Source organism: Pteropus alecto, unplaced genomic scaffold, assembly GCF_000325575.1.
Source record: "Pteropus alecto unplaced genomic scaffold, ASM32557v1 scaffold207, whole genome shotgun sequence".
Classification (NCBI taxonomy): Eukaryota; Metazoa; Chordata; class Mammalia; order Chiroptera; family Pteropodidae; genus Pteropus; species Pteropus alecto.
The window spans coordinates 95,605-102,703 of NW_006440149.1; positions in this window are offsets into that span (position 1 = coordinate 95,605).

A 7,099-nucleotide genomic window follows, 5' to 3' on the forward strand; every position below is an offset into this window, starting at 1 on the left:
CTAGAGGTTATCATGCTGAGTGAAATAAGTCAGACAGAGAAAGATAGATACCATATGATATCGCTTATATGTGGAATCTAAGGAACAAAAAGAACAAACTAATCAAAAACAGACTCACAAATATAGTGTACAATTTGATGACAGAATGAGGGGAGTTGGGGGGGCTGGAAGAATGGGGGGAAGGATTAAAGAAGTACATATTAGTATTTGGTAGTTGGGCATGAAGATGGGGAGTATGGCACAGAGAATGTAGTTAGCATTAATATGATGACTAAGTGAAGGGCCAGGGAAGAGAGGGAGCAATTGGGGGGATCGTTTTATGAACAATATAGATATTTAACCAATATACTATATCCTTGAAAATAATTTAAATAAATACATTTATTTTAAAAAAAGAATAAAACTTTACATGTTAAATAAGTTAGTATGCTAACATTAAGTAACAAAAGTGGCGACTAGCATAATTGTTTAGTTTTTTTTTAGATGCAATTCATACACTTTTTAATAATTATTATTCTTTCATAGCAGACCTAGAATGATGAGAGAAGAGTATGATTTATGGGCATTTTAAGATAGATGGATCTATCTACTCCTTCCACTCTGTATTGGTCAAAATGTTTAGTTTTTAATCCTAAATAATAAATGATAGTTAATGAGACACTAAACAATTTTTAGTACTTGCCTTTGAAATAAAGTTATTTTTTTTAAAAAAAGAGAAATTCAGGAACTAACTGACACCAATAAGAGAGGAAACATAAGTATAATGAGCATTATTGAAGGCAAGGAAAAGGAGCAGGGACTAGAAAGCATTTTCAGACAAATAGTTGACGAGAATTTCCCAAATCTAAGGAATGAGCTGGACCTTGGAATTCAAGAAGTCAACAGAACACCCAATTATCTCAACCCAAACAGGCTTTCTCCAAGAAACATTATATTAAAATTGTCAAAATCAATGACAAAGACAGAATTCTCAGGGCAGCCAGGGAAAAGAAGATGGAAATGTATAAAGGAAAACCCATTAGATTATCGGCAGACTTCTCTGAACAAACCTTACAAGCCAGAAAAGACATGAATCAAATATTCAAACTATTAAATAAAAAGAACTACTAGCCAAGAATAATGTATCCAGCAAAACTCTACTTTAGACATGAAGGAGAAATAAAAATCTTAACAGACATACAAAAACTGAGGGAATTTTCCATTACGAAGACTGCAGTATTACAGGAAATATTGAAACTCGCCTAAAACAAAACGAAAAAAAAATACATAACTATGAGTAAGGCAACTATCAGGCAGATAGAAGGAAAGAGAAGACTTACTAAGAACAGGGCATTATAAGCTTAAATGATAAGAAGAAATTTGCTATAGCAAGATAGTAATGAACATTCAGCATACATAGAGACAAACTGAGATGACAATGACTGAAAAGGTGAGGATATAAAGACCTAAATTCACAAATGGAAATGGAAATAAGGCATGTGCAGAAGAAAATGACAACTGTATATATAGATAACTATCCTTTATATAATCGTAATGGTAACCACACACCAAAGATTCAGAACTGAAGGATATAACATAAAACAAGAAGAACCAGAGGCAAAACCAACAAAACTCAACCAAAATAAAGAAAACAGAAATAAAAGGACAAGGAAGCAATGAAAACACCAAACTATCAAAAAGCAAAATATAAAATGGCTACAAGAACATCTCATATTTCAATAATCACCCTAAATGTAAATGGACTGAACTCACCAATAAAAAGGCACAGAGTCGCAGAATGGATGAAAAAACAAAAGTCAACCACATGCTGCCTCCAGGATGACATCACAGTTCTAAGACAAATATAGACTCAGAATTAAAGGGTGCAAAATGATATTTCAAGTAAAAGGCATTCAGAGAAAAGCAGGAGTTGTGGTACTAATATCAGACAAAATAGACTTCAAAATAAAAAAAAGGTAAAGAAAGATACTGAGGGACAGTTCATAATGATAAAGGGAGTCATGTACCAAGAAGACATACCACATTAATATCTATACTCCCAATCAGGGAGCTCCAAAATTTGTAAAGCAATTACAAACAGAACTAAAGGGAGAAACAGACCAAAACACTATTGTAGTAAGAAACCTGAATACTCTATCGCCAGATGTGGACAGATGATCCAAACAGAAAATCAATAAGGAGATAGCATCCTTAAAAGACACAATACACCAACTGGGCATAATTGACATTTACAGAGCCTTCCATTCCCAAACAGCTGCTCGTCCATTCTTCTCTAGTGCACATGGAACATTCTCAAGGATTGAACACATACCAGGACATAGAGATAGCCTCAACAAATATAAAAGGGTTGAAATCATACCAACATATTCTCTGATCATAATGCTTTGAAACTAGAGATCAACTGTAAAAAGAAATCAGGAAGAACCACAAATACATGGAGATGAAACAACATGCTACTGAAGAATAACTGGACCAGAGAAGAAATAAAAAGAGAGATCAAGAGATACATCGAAACGAATGATAATGATAGTACAACATATCAAAACTTTTGGGTCATGGCAAAAGCAGTCATAAGAGGAAAGATAGTATCATTACAGGCCTATCTCAAATACAAGAATGAGCTCAAATAAACAACATAATTATTCATCTTAAAAAACTAGAAAAAGAGAACAGATGAAGCCTAAAGTCAGGAGAAGAAATGAGATAATCAAAATTAGAGCAGAAGTAAATGAAATTAAACAAAATAAAATGGTAGAAAAAAATAAATGCAACAAAGAGCTGGTTCTATGAGAAGGTAAATAAAATTGGCAAACCCCTGGCTAGACTCACTAAAGAAAACAGAGGAAAGACACAAATACACAAAATCAGGGATGAAAGAGGGGGAATTATGACAGACACTGCAGAAATACAAAAGATCATACAAGAATACTATGAAAAGGTATATAACACCAAATTTAATAACCTAGAAGAAATGGACCAGTACCTAGAAAGATACAACCTTTGTAGACTGAATCAAGAAGAACTGGAAAATCTCAATAGACAGATTAGCAGAATGGAAATTGAAACAATCATCAAAAACCTACCACAAAATGTAAAAGTCCAGGAGGACCAGATGGCTTCATCAGTGAATTCTACCAAACATTCAAAGAAGATTTAATACCTATTCTCCTCAAACTCTTCCAAAAAATCGAAGAGGAGGCTACATTTCCTAAGTCATTTTATGAAACCGATAATAACCTGATACCAAAACCTGGTAAAGATAACACAAAGAAAGAAAACTACAGACCAATATCTCTCATGAACACAAATGCTAATATCCTAAATAAGATACTAGTGAACCGAATAAAGCATCATATTAAAAAGATTATACACCATGATCAAGTGGGATTCATCTCAGAAGCACTGGTATGGTTCGACAAATGCATATTGATTATTGTGATACACCACATAAACAAATTAAAAAATAAAAATCATATGACATCAAAAGATGCAGAAAAGGCTTTTAACAAGATACAACTCCCATTTATGATCAAAACACTTAACAAAATCAATATATAATGAAAGTACCTTAACATAATAAAGGCCATATTTGACAAACCCTCAGCCAATATTATTCTTTATGATGAAAAACTAAAAATCTTTCTTCTAAGTTCAGGAACAAGGCAAGGCTGTCTACTATTGCCACTCTTATTCAATACAACATTGGAGGTCCTAGTGAGTGCAATCAGGCAAGAGAAAGATATAAAAGGCATCCAATCGAAAATCCATAGTGTTCCTCTACTCTAATAATAAAGTGTCAGAAAAAGAAGTGGAAAAAATAATTCCTTTTGCAGCTGCAACAAAAAGAATAAAATATTTAGGGGTAAATCTAACGAAACATGTGAAGGACCTATATAATGAAAACTATAATAATCTATTTAAAAAAATCAAAGAAGATACAAAGAAATGGAAAGATATTCCGTGTTCTTGGATTGGAAGAATCAACATAGTTAAAATGACCTTATTACCTAAAGCATTATGCAGATTTAATGCAATCCCCATCAAAATTCCATTGGCATTTTTTAAAGAAATAGAACAAAAAATCATCAGATTTGTATGGAAGCACAACAGACCCCTAATTGCCAAAGCCATTCTGAGAAAAAAAAACAAGGCTAGAGGCATCACTCTGCCTGACTTCAAATTATACTATAAAGCAACAGTAATCAAAACGGCATGGTACTGGCAGAAAAATAGACACATGGACCAGTGGAACAGAATCGAGTGTACAGAAATAAACCCATATTTATGTGGGCAAATAATTTTCAACAAAAACGCCAAAAATATACAGTAGAGACAGGAAAGCCTCTTCAATAAGTGATGCTGAGAAAACTGGAAAGCCACCTGCAAAAGAATGAAACTACACTGTTGTCTATCACCAAACACCAAAATTAACTCAGAATGGATTAAGGACCTGAATACAAGACCTGAAACAATAAAATGCATAGAAGAAAGTATAGGATCTAAAATCAAGAACCTTGAACTTAAAGAGGATTTTATGAATTTGTTCTCAAAGGCAAGGGAAGTAAAAGCCAAAATAAATGAATAGATTTACATCAAACTAAAAAGCTTCTGCACAGCAAAAGAAACCGTAAAGAACAAGGTAAAGATACAACCATCCAAATGGGAAAATACATTTGCAAGCTGCACCTCTGATAAAGGCCTAATATCCAAAATATACAAAGAACTCATACAACTCAATAACAACAAAAAATCAAATGATCCAATCAAAGAATAGGCAGAGGACCTGAACAGACACTTCTCCCTAGAGGACATAAAAATGGCCAAGAAATATATGAAAAGATGCTCAACATTGCCAGCTACTAGGGAAATGCAAATCAAAACCACAATAGGATACCATCTCACACCTGTTAGAATAGTTGTAATCAACAGGACAAGGAATAACAAATCTTGGAGAAGATTTCAAGATAAAGGAACCCTCATACACTGCTGGTAGGATTGCAAATTGGTACAGCCGCTAAAAAAAAACAGTATGGAGATTCCTCAGAAAACTAAAAATTGATCTACCATACGATCCAGTTATCCTACTGGAAATTTACCTCAAAGACTTGAAAACTCATATCCGAAAATATATTTGCACACTGATGTTCATAGCAGCATTATTCAAGTTGGCCAGGACATGGAAGCAACTGAAGTGTCTTATGATAGATGATTGGATAAAGAAGCAGTGGTACATATATACAATGGAATATTACTCAGCCATAAAAAGAGATGAAATACTGCCAACATGGGTGGACCTCGAGATAATCCTGTTAAGTGAAATAAGCCTGACAGAAAAAGTTGAAAATCACATGATATCACTTATATGTGGTATATAAACCTAAAAGCAACAAATGAACAGGACAAACACAGAGACTCATGAGCATGGACAATATACTAGTGGTTACCAGAGGGTAGTGGTTACAGGAGGGTAGATGATATAAAAGGTGTCAAATATATGGTGACAAAAAGAAACCTATCTATGGTCAGTGAACACACCATGCAATATATATATGTCTCACTGTTAAATTGTACATTTGAAACTTTTTGGATTTCGTTAACCAATTTTACCATAATAAATTTTTTAATTAAAAAATAAATAAAACGAAAAGAGAAAAATAATTTAACCCTCTCCAAAACAAAGAGAGAGAAGAAAAGTGTAAATTTTAGCCAAAGTTATTCTTTCTTTGATAAGAACAATTTTCCCTCTCTTTTGGCATATCATTTACATAAGAAAGGTACCAAATTTTGGTGGAATGGCAATGTCCCTTCAACTTTTAAATAGCATCTTCTTTATAGAAGTAGTATATCAGAAGCACAGAAGACAGAGGAAAAAAAAAACATACAAAGACAGAAACCTTTCCTTTCTTGGCCAGTAAAATTGGAGCCTTTTTTTTTTTTTATGGTCAATTTACATTTAAATGTAGAGAACTTTTAGTGCTGACACGGGGTGATGAGGGAAATGTTGTCTGCATCATGAATAATAAACATCAGGGGAAAATGTCAGTTTTTCAGCCTACTAGCACATTTTGTTGCTATGACAACAGAATGCAAAGTATTCTTTTAAAGGGAAACATGAGAATTTGTTGGGAATTATAGCAAAACTCAACCAACCTAGTTTATTTAAATATAATCTTGGATTCACAAATACCAAGGATATACTGAAAAAGAATTAGAGTTCTCTTGATTTTTGAGATGTAATTATGAGAAGAGCCATGGCGAAAGTAGTGAGGAGAAGCATTAAGAGGGAATTTTTTCATCTCTCCAATTCCTCTTAAAACCCTCAGAACCACAGCTATTAGTAGGCCCATCTGGTGTGAAGCTAGAAATTGGCACCAAATACAGGTAGTCCTTTTAGTTCTCAGACATTTCAGCAGGCTGTGTTTTAACTTTTAACACTGCATACATATTTTTTATATGAGCCATGTTAATTACTTTTTAAAACATTTATCAAGACTTGAACTCATCTAAAACAAAAATTTTAATTTTCCATATTATAAGATTGTACCTGGCTACTTGTTAAAAGAGGTAATTATGAGAGATGGTAATGGAGATTTCTCTTTTAAAATTCTGTTAACTGTGGAAAATAAGAATTTTCCAGTGGCGGAAAATATAGTCTATTGATTTCTCTTGACCCAGTTTGGATTCAGATGTTGGATCTCATCAGTATTAGTTCAAAATTTGCCATGGTGAGCTTTTGTTTCCATAACGAGATGAGATGGTTATAGCCCATGGCAGATATCACTTAAATGAACATGACATTCTTTAATACCAAGCCTGGAAGGAATTTTAACATCCTTCTCAACACAGTGCTCTAGGCAGCCAGCAACCACTATCTATTTTTCGGAATTAGCACAAGAGATTAAATCAATGTGCTAACTCTGCTTGATCTTATGAAACAACTACCACTCTTGTATCCCATTCTTGGTTTGAGGACTCAGAAAGTTAGCTCAAATTTTCCCTCTTCCGGTATTTTTCCTGATTGTTCTAGTGTACACTTATTTCTTCTTCCTTGGAAAATCTTATTACATTTATAGTTAGTGTCATATATTTTAACACTTAG